Raw genomic sequence first — 14,288 nt, forward strand, 5'->3', positions numbered from 1 at the left:
ACAGCACTGGACCTCGCTAGCGTGTGCGTGCGCATGCGTGGGTCAATGGGGCACTACTACTCTCATGGAAGGTAGTTTCGTGGGATTGTCAGCCAAAGTGCCCTGCCCTGTATACCAAAAAGTGTCTCTCTATCTGTTTCTCTCTCAAGTTTGCCTCTTCTGAAGAGGAAGACGAAACGATGGGAAAACAAAAATGAATGGAGTTTATTTTTTCCTGGTGGGAGCAACCTAGAAAACCTGTAGACTAGCCCCTCCTACCCAGATCCCTGGAAGTGCCCTAGTCCTGTCCTGGCTGGGCCAGATTTTCAGCTGTTTATTTGATACTGTGCAAAACATTCCCTATTTGCTAAGGTTAGCCAGTGTCACTGCTTGTTGCTATCAATCAAGGAACTATAGATAGAGGGGACCTTCCTAAACTTTTTGTGTGGGGACCCAGCAGAATCAGTCATTGGTGGAAGGCAGTTGATTAGACATCTGTGTGTCACATACCTGGCAAAAGAGGGACAGGTACAGAATTAAGTTTAGATAAAAATAACTTAATATCTGAAAATGTACCAACTCATTTCAGTTATTAAAAATCTGAGTGTATGGTACAAATGACAAAAAAATTTAGACAGCTTTAAAGAGATAAAAGACAATGACATCACAGTTTTGATGGTATTGGGTTAATAATAACTACAAAGTACTTAATATATAGGTGTAGGGGATGGTTAATTTCCCCCAACTCAACAGTTTGTCTGGATTTGCCTGATGACATCTGACCTATTTTTCAGCATTCCAGGCAATAATTACCCAAAGCCCTCCCCAAAGTCGCAGTCCATAAAACCCTCCTTTTAATAAGCCTTAATAAGCCTTTAGTGTGCCTTCTGCAGCACTTCAAAATCACACGGGCATCAGGGGAGTGTTTTTAAAATATGCAGTTTGCGAAGTGCATTCTGGGGCATTTCAGGCTTAACAAAACTGCAGGGACACAAACATCGGGTACCATCATCTGGAGGGAATCTTATTCTGGTGGGAAACGCTGGGATGTGGGGTGGGCAGTAGTAGTTGTGGGCTCCTGGGCTTCCCAGATGACTCAGTGGTGAAAGAATCCGCCTGCCAATACAAGAAACATGAGACGCAGGCTCGATTCCTGGGTTAGAAGATCCCATGGAGAAGGGAATGGCCACCCACTCCAGTATTCTTGCTGGGAAAAGCACACGGACAGAGAAGCCTAGTGGACTATGGTCCATGGGGTCGCAAAGAGATGGACATGACTTTGCGACTGAGGATGATGAAATTATCTGAAACAAGCAAACAAAAGAACCCTAAGTGGATCCAGTCTGAACTAGGCCATGGGTAATTCTGATGAAGCATATTGTGATCTGAAGATGGTTAACTTTCCGGTTGGGTCAGGCAGGCCTGGGAATGGCAGGGCAAAGAATTAGTTTCTTCCAAATCCCTTTTCTATTCACCCAGAGCTACCAATTCTGTCCTAGTTACATTCATTGTAGATAAAGGATGACACAGTAACTTTAACATGCTCCATCTGCAAAGTTAAAATATCTACCTGTTCACAAGCTCAGAAGAGTTCATTAATTGTTTCCACATGTTCTGTGTCTATCAAACACTTCTCAAAATAGAGTATGATACAGTTGGGGGCAATATAGTAATTCTTTGTTGTTATAGAATAGCACTATCCATTATGGTTGCTGCTGGCCACATGGCAGCCACATGAGGAAGTGGGCTTCCCTCCTAGCTCAGCTGGTAAAGAATCTGCCTGCAATGCAGAAGACCTGGGTTTGATTCCTGGGTTGGAAAGATCCCCTGGAGAAGGAACTGGCAACCCACTTCATTATTCTCGCCTGGAAAATCCCATAGACAGAGGAGCCTGGCAGGCTACAGACCATGGGATTGTAAGAGTTGGACACGACTTAGCAACTAAACCACTACCAGCCACATGGTGGCTATTTACATTAAAATTACATAAAACTCAGTTCTTTAATCATACTAGCCAAAGTTCAAGAGCTCAGCAGGCATACGTGGCTGGTGCTACTGTACTGGACAGGGTAGAATTATATTAATAGAACATTTCTATAATTGCAGAAAGTTGCATTGGACAGTAGTGCTTTACAATAAGAATTGTTACACCCTTAATGTGTTTATATCTGTACTAGTCAGAAATAAAAATGCCAAAGAGATACCTTTTCCTAAAGATTGTCTATATATATATCAAAGAGATGCCTGTAAAAATATGTACAAGGAGTGATCTTACCAAGATTAGAACTTTTTATTGGTAGTCATGGTGATTACCTCCTGTTACTTTCATCCTCCTATTGGCTAGAATATTTACAAACTCAATTTCGTGAACTGAAAAAAGAAACGAGTAGTGAATTTAGGCAATTAAATCATGTTAGTGAGAATTAAGACTTTTGTGGAATAATGTGGATAATTATTCAGGTAGTCAATTTTTATTTTGCCTGTGACGGTAATTCAGTATTCTTAGAAAATACGCTCTGAAGTTTCCTTGTGAGGCAAATATGACTGCCTTAGTTACCTCACAATGCACCCTTGAAGCATTGTGCTCTTCAAGTGCCTTTTTCACTAAGAAAAGATGATGTTAGCCTAGGATATATAAGCAAGGTTTCTTGTGTTCTCCAGAAACATTCTAAGAGGTCTGACACAGCGTGTGTCACATACAAGTGCAATGACCAACTGGCCTGCAATAGGCTCTCAGCCAGGTTTCTAGACTTAACTGAAAACCTACACCCCTTAAATACGATACCTGTTTATTAATGTTTATTACAAAAGAACACGCTCATTAAATACACTGGAAAATACAAGAAAGTTGAAAGTTTTTTCGTATGCTCGTAACCTCGTCTTTTTCAGCTACGCATATTTTTAAAAGGTGTAATTACACTAGAGTGTGTACTTTCACATAATAGACTATGTGTTAACTACTCCGGCTAGACCTGTTGTGCGAGTCCGTAGAGATGGACTCCATGAAAGGTGTGTGATGGGACGAAGTGAAGGAAAACTTGTAAAATCTCTCTTTAAGCATACCTTACTCATATCCATTTTAGATGCTTACACCTGTATAGCATTTAAAGGTCATCCTTTGACATGTGAAAAGAGAGGTGCAGCTAATTTACACTGCCGATTACGTTCCCACGAGTAAAGTCGCAACCAAAGCAGAAAAGAAAAAGCCTGGGCAGCTGGGTAATGTACTGAGTATTTATAAATATATTTGCTTTGGCTTGGAGGGCTTCCTTTCCGTGCCACAGTTCCTGGGTGTCCTCGAAGTAGGGTCTGTCCTTCTCTTGGGGTGGGGCGTGTGGGAGGAGCGTGAAGTCCTTGTCCCTCCTTGACAGCAGTTTGCAAATCTTGGAACCATCCTCGGCGGTCGGGGCGGGACTGGAGAGTGCTGGGGGCGGGGCGTGCCAGGTCGGGGGCGGGGTGTGCCATCCGGGGGCGGGGCCGGGGGCCGAGCGCGCCACACGGCCCGCGCGCCGGTCACGTGGTGCCCGGGCAAGGCGTAAATAAAACCGGAGCGCGCGCGCGCTCGCGGGGCTGGCCGCGCGGAGGGGCGGCGCCACCTCGCGGAGTGGTGCCCAGCGGCCTCTGGCTCCGCCGGGCGCCGGGATCCCCGAGACCGACGATCCGCGGGGCCTCGAGTCTTCCGGGAGTGCGAGCCAGGTGACGGCCGCCTCCTGGGCGTTAGACGGGCAGCCTGCGATTGCGGTCCCCACCCCGGGAGATCTGGAACCCGGGTGACCGCGTAGGTCAGTTTCCTAGGCCGGCTTCAGGGCAAGCGGGCTCTCCCCTGCATGGTGCTTGGGGTGGTCTGTCCTCGCATGGTGGGGAGTGAGGGCGCGTCTCCGAGGATGGGTACGGTCTGGGTCTGGAGGTAGCGGGCTCGGACCCAGACCTCGACCGCCCCGAAGTCGCTGGCTGCTCTGGCGCTGCGGGGAAGTTGTTGCAAGTAGTAGGACGTTGGCATTTGTTGCATTTCCACTCTGGGTGCTAGGACTTCGTCCCGGTGCCTCATGCATTCCCTGAGAAGTCATCAGCCGCGTGCTTTCTAGGTACTTGGATGTGTGCATCCCAACTTTGAGTTTCCTACTATCCTGCGGAGGGTTGATTCACAGTGGAAGTCACGAGCTGTTCACGTGACCCTTCTCACTGTGCCTCGTGGTCAGTTCCCACTAGCACCAAAGACCATCAAAGGAGTTCAGAAACAGTATGAAAGATTGCAGCTGCCTAATAGAAACTATGCTGCAGTCCACGGGGTCGCAAAGAGTCGGACACGACTGAGCGACTGAACCGAATAGAAACAAAGATTTACCCGGTGGCCCTGCTGTTTAGCAGGAGGCTTTGAAAAGGGTTGCCTTGATGTAGTTAATGTTAGTTGTGAAAGTCTTAGCTTTATGCAGATAGTGAAGTGAACAGTTGGCATGTGATATTAAGTTAAACTAGACTGTTTGAATGTTGCAGATTTAGTGATTAGGTGTTTGTGGGTAGAATCAAAGATGTATTTTTCTTGACAATCTCAGCCATATGGTAATATTGTAATTGATGCATTCTGGGTTTAGAGTTCGGAATGTCCTCACCTTTTATTTCAGAATTTGAAAAATACTTGTTTTGATGGCTTAGGAGTGTTCGCGTTCTGACTCTGATGCAAGGAAATTTTTTGCAGTGAGTAGTAGGTATAATTTCCGGATCCCCCTGGTGAAATTTTAAAGGTCTCTGTGTTAATTACGGAGTAGTTACAAAATCCACCCTCTTTTCATCTCCTGGTTCTACTCTTGGAGCTCTACCTACTACAATCTGTGGGCAGAGAAAGGGTAGAAAACTGTCAGTAATGGTTCCTTTTTAGAAAGTATCTTTTTCTTCTAGCCTTGAGCAACTGATATGCAAAACAGGAGTTAACTGCTGCAAGTTGAATAGATTTATCTGAAGCAGTTGTGTATTAGTGTAGGGTTTTGCCAGGGTCTGTTTATCAGGTGACACTTGCTGAATATCTCCTTTTTCCTCAGTAAAAGGTTGTGGGGGTGGCTGATCCTTGTCTCTGGAGGCTCTCAGCCTTGCAGGTGTTATTTGCACAGCACTTAACACCTGTAATTCAGAGCAGCTAAATGTTATTTCTGTAAAACATTGCTTTTTCCACCCTTTCCCCAAAGCAAAGGGAAATGATGCTTGTTTGGAACCAGCGACTAGGTAGAAAAATATAGCCAGTTTCTTTTGCATGATAACATGATGCAATGTCTGTTTAACAAAATAAAAGATACATCTGTATTTAATCATAATATATCAATCTTCATGCTTTGACAGTTTCTTACCTCTTGCTATTACAAGGAGCTGCCGGGAGATGGTGATGAACAGGGAGGTCTGGCGTGCTGCGATTCATGGGGTCGCAAAGAGTCGGACACGACTGAGCGACTGGACGGAACTGAACTGAGCTTTTGTACATTATGTGTATTCACTGAGAAAAGTAGTCAGGAGAAAGTAGAAATCAGCTTAACTAGTAACATATGGGGGAGAAAGCCAGGGCATGTAAAAAAATTTGAAGTGGTTAATAAGCCAAGTCTGGTGGTAATTAGAACTTTATTGATTTGTAAATTCTTTCTAGTTCCTAGAAAAAGGACAGGCGTTAGCGGTATAGTTAGCAACAAGCTTATACGGATCTTTCCAGAAGTCATTAATGAGGGCTCAGAAAAGATGCTTTCGTGCATTTTGTACGGAATATATTGGTGATCATATCATACAATTATCTTATAGGATGCTCTTGATCCCTAGAAATGTAGGATTTTCTCTTACGTGTCCTCTTTCACTAATAACATAGGCAAGTATAAGAAATACTTTTAAACGCTTAAAGAGGATGTAGTAGGTCACTCTATCTGAGTCACTATACTCATCAGCCAGCAAACAGGGAATTACTGTGTGCTATACAGTGAAAGTGGTCTTTAACTGTGCAGTTTCCCAGCATGTGACAATGAAAAGTAACCACATTTTTACTTTGGTTAAAGTTTTCCTTTAAAGAAGAAGTTCTGGTTATATAGTGATCAGTACTGTAACATATTTCATTACGTTTAGAAGATAATTTTCAAATGTGGAAATAGGAAACATTTAAATACACTTTATCTGACATATAAGGAATTTTATCATTAGAATGTGACAGTTGATCAGCCTTCTTTTGGTGAATATTATTATATAAAACTATATTCATCTAATTTGTGGACTTCTCTTGCTTCTATGGGTCCAACCTATTTTGAAACTATAGTTAATAGTTTTTAGAATCTATGAAGTTCAAATTCAAATCAGGGATGAATGTAAGGGTTAGTTCTTGGTTGTAAAAGCAGATAAAATGTATAGCAATTTCAGGTTTTAATAATTTCATAAAGCAGGGAAGCTTATTTAATTTTTATTGGTTCTTTTAAACATTAGCATTTTCAACTGAATGAAGATAAAATAATAGCAAGAAGGCTTATTCTTTTATTATATCTGTATGGCATCCAAGTCAGTATGGGTATATAATATGAATAAGAGAAGATAATGTAAATAGGTCAAATATAATTTGGTATAGGCATTTTACATTGATTTCAGTGGCTAACAAATTGTATGTCTTACTACAGTTAGACTGTAGGAAGGTGTCTCTCACCTATAGCCAGGTGTCTCTCATTTCTCCTGCAAAAAGGATGATGCTATTGATCTGGGCACAGAGTCCTGTTGAAGTTAGCAAGAAAGTTTCACTGAATTAAAAATAAAGTGATTTTTAACTTAATTTTATAATTTTAAAAGAAAGAGGCAGGTGCTTCCTAAAATGACTTTAAAATTAGCTGTCGTTTTCCTTAAATTGCCATATTTTGGATATTTTATTTCAATGAGTAAGGCTTCTTAAAATGAGAGGATTAAGCTAAAATTCAGATTCAGCTTCCTCGGTGTTCACACATGTGAACAATAACTAGGATCAGGGACCTTTAATTTTAGAGGCTGAATTGAGTTTCATGAAATGCTGCTGCTGCATTAATAATATTTCACCTTGACTAGAAGTTCTAAACTCTGGTTGTGGCTGGTAAAGTCTCTTCATCTCTAGAAGTGGTGTTAGATTAAATATGAATCTGTCTGCTGCTGCTAAGTTGCTTCAGTCGTGTCCAACTCTTTGCAACCCCATAGACGGCAGCCCACCAGGCTCCCCTGTCCCTGGGATTCTCCAGGCAAGAACACTGGAGTGGGTTGCCATTTCCTTCTCCAGTGCATGAAAGTGAAAAGTGAAAGTGAAGTCGCTCAGTCATGTCCGACTCTTAGCGACTCCATGGACTGAAGCCTACCAGGCTCCTCCGTCCGTGGGATTTTCCAGGCAAGAGTACTGGAGTGGGGTGCCATTGCCTTCTCCGTGAATCTGTCTACCAAGGCTAAATTCCTAAAACAAGCAAAAATGCATTTAATTATTTGTGTTATCACAAATGTCATAGTTTTATACATAAACGTTTGTATATGCCTATGTACAAATAGGTATATATACACTCATACATACACCTGGGATATATAATATAAAAGAACTTAATGATTACTTGCTAGGAACTAATAAGATTGATAGCAAAGCTATTTTATTTCTGTCGTCATGTTTTAACATAGTCAATTTGATTTTTAATATTTTCCTTATATTAAAATATAGTATTGGAAAAATATTGGCGAAAAATATACCATTAAGCAGTTGAGTACTTTGGAATACAGTGCTGAGCACACTGGGTTTTTTTTTTTTGGTTTTAAAGACTTGGTTTGTAAAATATATTCATAAATATTTAATTTTTCTCACTATTCAAATTCTTAATATACAGTATAATTCAAATATTTTAATGTATTACCAAGCATAAAATCAATATCTGAGAATTTGAAAAATAATTGCAACATAGTCATAAGGTGTTTTGAATAGTTAGCTTCCTTTGACTTTTTACTAGTACAAAATCTATTTGGCACTTGTTAGACTCAAATTTCAGATGCTTTCTCATTTTTTAAAATTGTAAATTACATAGAACATAAAATCTTTTTAGCCATTTTAAAATATATTATGCAGTAGCCACTGTCTCTGTCCGTCTCTAGAACTTTCTTATCCCAAATGGAAGCTCTGCACCCATGAAACACTAACTCTCCATTTTCTTCTCTTCCAGCTTCTATTCACCACCATTTCAATTTTTGGCTATATGAATTTGTCTACTCCAAATATATAAGTGGAGTTACGTATTTGTCCTTTTGTGTCTGGCTTATTTCACTTCAAATAATGTGTTCTGGCTTCATCGTTATTGTGGCACGTTTCAGGATTTCATTCCTTTTTAAGGCTGAATAGTAGTCCATTGTACGTATGTAGTACATTTTGCTTATCCATTCATCTGCCAGGGGACACTTGGACAACTTCCGCCTCTTGGCTGTTGTGAAGAACACTTCTGTGATCATGAACAGATATCTCTTTCAAGAGTCCCTTCAGTTCTTTTGGGCGTACACTCAGAAGTGGAATTGCTGGATCATCCGGTAATTTTATGTTTAAGTTTTTGAGGATCACCATGCTTTCCTGATATTTTATGATGTCCCGTTAAATATTGCTATATTTGTGATCTAATAAAGTTAGCCTTGGATGTCTTTGAATTTTAACTTCAGACACCTTTAAGAACTCTTTTAAAAGACAAGTAATTTTTTTTTTTTTTTCTTTTAAGATTGCACCATGTGGCATGTGGGATCTTAGTTTCCCCAGCCAGGAATTGAACACAAGCATCCCTGCACTGGGAGCAGAGTCTTATCCACTGGACTGCCAGGGAAGTCCCAAAGCACATCATTTAATATTTTGAGTTTCTGGTACTTGAGTGAATTAGCTCTGATTATTGAACTTTACTGTCTTTGATTTCTCTAGGAATTTTCTTCTTTGATTCTGTAAAAGTTCAGCTGGAACAGTAAAGAAAAATAGCATTCAGTTTGTAAAATAATAAACCTCTGGCTGAATTGAACGAGTTGATTGCCCTTTAAGTTACAGTTTTAGGGTTTCTCTGCCAAGATTTCAGAGTTGTTAGGGCCATAGAATTTATCCACTGTAATTAGTGGAGATTTAGTGGCATATATCAAGCATAGGAACCAGTTTAATTAAGTAATGTATAGGCTTCCCTTGTGACTCAGCTGGTAAAGAATCCGCCTGCAATGTGGGAGACCTGGGTTTGATCCCTGGGTTGGGAAGATCCCCTGGAGAAGGGAACGGCTTCCCACTTCAGTACTCTGGCCTAGAGAATTTCATGGACTGTATCGTCCATGGGGTCGCAAAGAGTCAGACAGAACTGAGCAACTTTCACTTCACTCACAGTGTTTATACAACAGCAAAATGTAAATTTGCTTTCCACAAAATAATTCAGAATTAGAAGCTTGTCTTCCCCAGTGAACCTTGGAGGAGGGGAGTCAAGGCAAAGTGGCCTCTAGTCTCCTAGTTTTTGAAGCTCAAGATGTTTGTGTCTATTCTCTTGAACATTCTCTTGGCTATTAAAATCTTGTTAATTAATCTTAAAAACAAGAGTTTGGAGCTGCTTGTATGTGAAAAGAATGGCTGAATACATCCACAAAGTGATACTGAAACATGTCTATACTATGTGTGCTGATAGAATGTTGTTCAAAATCTAGTCTCATAAGATGCATTAAGGGTTTACTTGTCTTTCTTTTGGCTTAAACATCAGAGACAGTGCTTTTCTGAAATAAACTCTCCTGAGTCCAAAAAATGTTTTTTAACATCTGTTCAACGTTTGAATTTGGATTCTTTAATTTTTGTATTTTTTCTAAAGTTAACTGTTGTTGTTTAGTCACTAAGTTGTGTCTGACTCTCTGACCCCATGGACTGCAGTACCCCAGGCCTCCCTGTCCTTTATTATCTCCTGGAGTTTTGTCCAATTCACCTCCATTGAGTCATGAGTGATGGTGATGCTCTCCATGCATCTCGTTCTCTTCCTGCCTTCAGTTTTTCCCATCATCAGGGTCTTTTCCAGTGAGTCGGCTCTTCACATCAGGTGGCCAAAGTATCAGTCCTTCCAATGCATATTCAGGACTGATTTCTTTTAGGATTGACTGGTTTGATCCCCTTGAAGTCCAAGGGCCTCTCAAGGGTCTTCTTCAGTGCCAGAATTTGAAAGCATCGCACTCAGTCTTCTTAATGGTCCAGCTGTCACATCCGTACATGACTATTGGAAAAACCATAACTTTGGCTATGCGGACCTTTGTCAGCAAAGTGATGTCTCTGCTTTTTAATAGATTTGTCATAGATTTCTTTCCAAAGAGTAAAGGTCTTTGAATCTCATGGCTTCAGTCATGGGCCGCAGTGATTTTGGAGCCAAAGAAAATAAAATCTGTCACTGTCTGCACTTTTCCCCCTTCTATTTGTTAACTGTTAACCACAAATTATTCATAAGTTAGAGATGTATTAATATCAAATTAGCAGTGATCATCCTAAATTATCCTGGAATATATATTTTAAAAGATCTTCCTTTTTTGCTATGGTTTTAATATCTTGTGGCATATAAGGGGGAAAAAACCTTCATTTTTTTGATCACTGGATGAAAGTGTACCACTTACAATAAACACGTTACTTTTAGACCTTCCTATCAGTCTATCTTGATTGCTTTGATCTTGAAAAACTAAGTTCACGTTCATCCATTCATCCATCCACTTAATGTTTGGTTGCTTGCTGTGTTCTAGGTACCTTGCTGGATACTAGGGATTTAGTGGGGACACATAATAGACTTGGGACCCCTTTTCTAATCAAGTTTCTAGTGTAGTATGGGGAGAACAAAGAAATGACCACACGAGCACCTACAGACTAATGTTTGTGGCAAACATGAGGTGCTGAGAAGGCTTATTAAGGGGAACTAGTTGAAGTTGGGAGTGGAGATGGCAAGTTAGACCTCGAGAAATGTGGATAGTAATTTATTTGTACAGTTGACTTTTCTATAACATAAGTTATCAGGAATTCCCTGGTGGTCCTGTGGGTAGGATTCTGCATTTTCAGTGTCATGGCCCAAGTTCAATCTCTGGTTGGGGAACTAAGATCCTGCAAGCCTTGCAGTGTGGTGCCTGCCCCCAAATATGTATAAGTATTATACAAATGTGTTTTATATAAAATAGAAAAATGTATAGATAAAACATAGCATAAAAATATATAGATAAAACTTGGATTTTTATGTTTTTAAATATAAAAATACATAGATAAAACATAAAGTTATCCTAATGCAAGGCCTGGTTTTATTCATTAGTGTATCACGACCTAATAGAACAGTGCCTGTACCGTGGTCCGCCCTCAGCGAAGTGTTTATTGACGGTAATGCAGTGACAGGAGAGAAAGGGAAAGGGATGCTGGCCTAGTTGGTGGTGAGCAAACTGCAGCTCCTTGTGGACTTCACGGTGGACACCTTCCTAGCCCATGCTGGCTACCTAGATCCATCCAACCTGAGTGAAGTTTTAGCTACTGCAGATGTATCAAATTCGGAATCTTCAGGTATGCATAGATAGCAGCACACTTTGCCTTATAATGGTTCTTGGATTAAGAAAAAATACAAATGTTTTTATGTCTTGGTTTGGAATATCTTAGTTTCTTTGCGGCATAGCAGAAAGGAACATAACAATCATGTTTTACTGGGCTAGTTAAATAGTACTGTTATCATTTTAAGAAGTTTTCTTGGTCTTTAAATTACAGATATTTTTGGAGCTGTGCTTCTTTGATTTGGTGTTAGAGCCACTAAGGGAGAAGGAAGAAGTGTCAGCCCCCTCTCCTATCCCCCCACCCTCCCACCCCCCGCCATTCCTTTCCAAAGTCACAGAAGTTTAGAAAGGAGCAGTGTTGAAATGCCTGCTTGCATTTTGGAATTTATCCTCAAGGTCTTGCTTATTTGACTATGTCTCAAGCCAAGTGTTAACAGTTGCAAACCTTTGAGTCTGCTTAGCCTTTCAGACAGCAGCTAGTTTTCAGTGGATGTGGTGGTAAATTGTTTTGAAAAGGAGGGACGACCCCCTCCCCCACAAGCCCACTGTCAGCAACTGTCCTGTCTCATACTAAGACTACTCTCACCTATTAAGGTACTTAGGAATCTGTGTCTCAGGAAGTTGTCAGCATCAGAAAGGAGCTCTATCTACCCAGCCCCCACTGGCCCCTTAACCCCTACCCCCAGCCGGCTTCGTGTGGGGCTTCCTCTCTTCAAGGCTAATCCTCCCCTTGGGCTTTTCATCCACCTGCTTCAGGCTCTTCTAGGATCTTTCGCATCTTCATTCTTTCTCCTGTCTTTCAAGCTTTTCCTCTCTCCTGGCTCTAGCCCCACAGCTATGAACATGCCCAGGTCTCTAAAAATCTGAAAACGGAACTTATTACCAGCCGTTCAAAACAAAGTCTCTCTAAAGGAGTTTGCCGCACTCTCTCCCTGTCGCCCCCTTTTACTCCTCGGTTTACCCACGTCTGTCTGCAGGTCTGTCATTTCTACTTGAAATATTCTTGAATTCTCCTCCTCGTGGCCAAACCAGTTGGTGTTTTCAGGCCTTGTTCCTGCTCTTCCTTTGACATTTCACACCTTCTAACCCCTGGAAACTCTCTCTCTTGGGTGACACTCCCACCCTCCTCTGGTACCACCCACCCCTGCCCCCATCCACGCTTAGATCTTTCTTGGTTCGTCATCGTCGCTGGCCTCCTTTCCCTTCACTCTTGGTCTTCTTTCAGTAAGAGGTCCTGATTACCCCCATGATTTTAATGAACACTAATGTACTGACTATTGTACTTGTCCTCTAGAACTGTTTTCTTGTGCTCAGGCTGGTATAAGCTGGTTGCTTACCAGACGTCTCTCTCTTTTTCCCACAGGAATCTCAAACTCACCACAACTAAATGGAATCACATCTTCACCCAAGACTGTTCCTGGTGTAACAGTTGTCCAGCTGGGGCAGAAACCTTTGTCCTGCTGGTCTTGGTGACCTCCTCAGTCTTCAAGTCCCAGCTTGAATTTCACTTTCTCTGTGGTTCCTTCCTTCACTAATGCAGGTAAAGGGCTAATCATCCCCCTTTGTCCTCTGGACAGCCACTATCCCTTGCTCATTACTGTACTTGGAGCATGTTGGTGTGACCGAGCACCCTCCTGTCTGGAGGGCAGCGACTGTATGATACCGCCAGTGCCTGTAGCAGTTTCTGTCCTTAGTGGGTGTTTTGCAACCTTTGAATAATTTTTTTATTTTTTATTTTTGACCATGCCGCTCGACTTTCAGGATCTTCGTTCCCTGACCAGGGATTGAACCTAGGCCCCAGCAGTCCTAACCACTGGACCACCAGGGAATTCCCAAACCCTTGAATAATCTTAATCTCAATTCCAGTGCTTATCAGTGACTGTCGTGGTGAATATGATATTATTGAACATCATATGATATTCATATGAATATCATATTACTGTGGACTGTTTAAATAAATAATAGACTTGACTGTACCCTTTTCATATTTATTATACAGAAGTTGAAAAACTTAAAACTACAACTTTTTTTCTGTAAACCCAGTGTGGTAAGAACCCAAGGTAACATTAAACAACTTCTACTATGTTCTGAAGATACTTCAAGTGTTCTTTGATTCATTCTTGAAAAACAGGAAAAAGATATTAAATGAACATTTTTGTGTGTATTATGCCAGCAAAAATAGATTGTCACTTCTTATATAATGTACTTGTCTCGCTAAAATACATATATAAAAAATCACCTGTGATGAAATGTCCATTTAATGACAAGATTTTTTGTTTTATATCTTCAGTAACTTTTCTTATAAGGATTTAATGCTGTTATATTGTAGGGAGTTCAGAAAGCACAAACCTCAAAAGACAATCAAAGCCATTCATAATTTCACTGTAAGAAGTAACCACTGTTATCATCCTAATGTATTTTTCTTTTTTGGTGACTATGTAAAACATATACAGAGATTGTTACAGTAAATCCATCTGACTTGATGATACATTGCAGTGCCATAGTTTTAGAAATTCCTTTTACAACCTTGTTGATGGTTTTATAGTATTCAGTTTTGTGAACAAACCTTTACTAATGGACGTTAACATTTTTGCTTTATAAATAGGGCTGCAGTGAATATAAGTATTAAGCTTTTTAAATGACTAATCAAATGTTTTAATGAGCATGCACTGTAAATGAATGCGGAGGTGATTTAGGGTGGTTAGTGTAAATGCTGATCAACAATCTGTTGAGAGGAAAGGACATTATGGTCACTACTAGATGACATCTCCTAGGAAAATATTCTCTGAAATCAGTCCCTGGGTTAGAGT

General features: G+C 40.8%; 1 protein-coding gene across 3 annotated transcripts in view; it reads left to right on the forward strand.

Annotated features, from left to right (window-relative positions):
• The first annotated feature begins 12,895 nt into the window (after positions 1-12,895).
• Positions 12,896-14,288, forward strand: part of OSBPL1A (oxysterol binding protein like 1A) — a 211,696-nt gene continuing 210,303 nt past the window's right edge. For all 3 annotated transcript variants that reach the window (XM_068994018.1, XM_068994019.1, XM_068994020.1), the window contains exon 1: positions 12,896-13,018. The gene's annotated coding sequence lies outside the window, so the exon portion shown is untranslated. The remainder of the gene's footprint in view (positions 13,019-14,288) is intronic.

This window comes from Capricornis sumatraensis, chromosome 21 (genome assembly GCF_032405125.1).
Source record: "Capricornis sumatraensis isolate serow.1 chromosome 21, serow.2, whole genome shotgun sequence".
Lineage (NCBI taxonomy): Eukaryota > Metazoa > Chordata > Mammalia > Artiodactyla > Bovidae > Capricornis > Capricornis sumatraensis.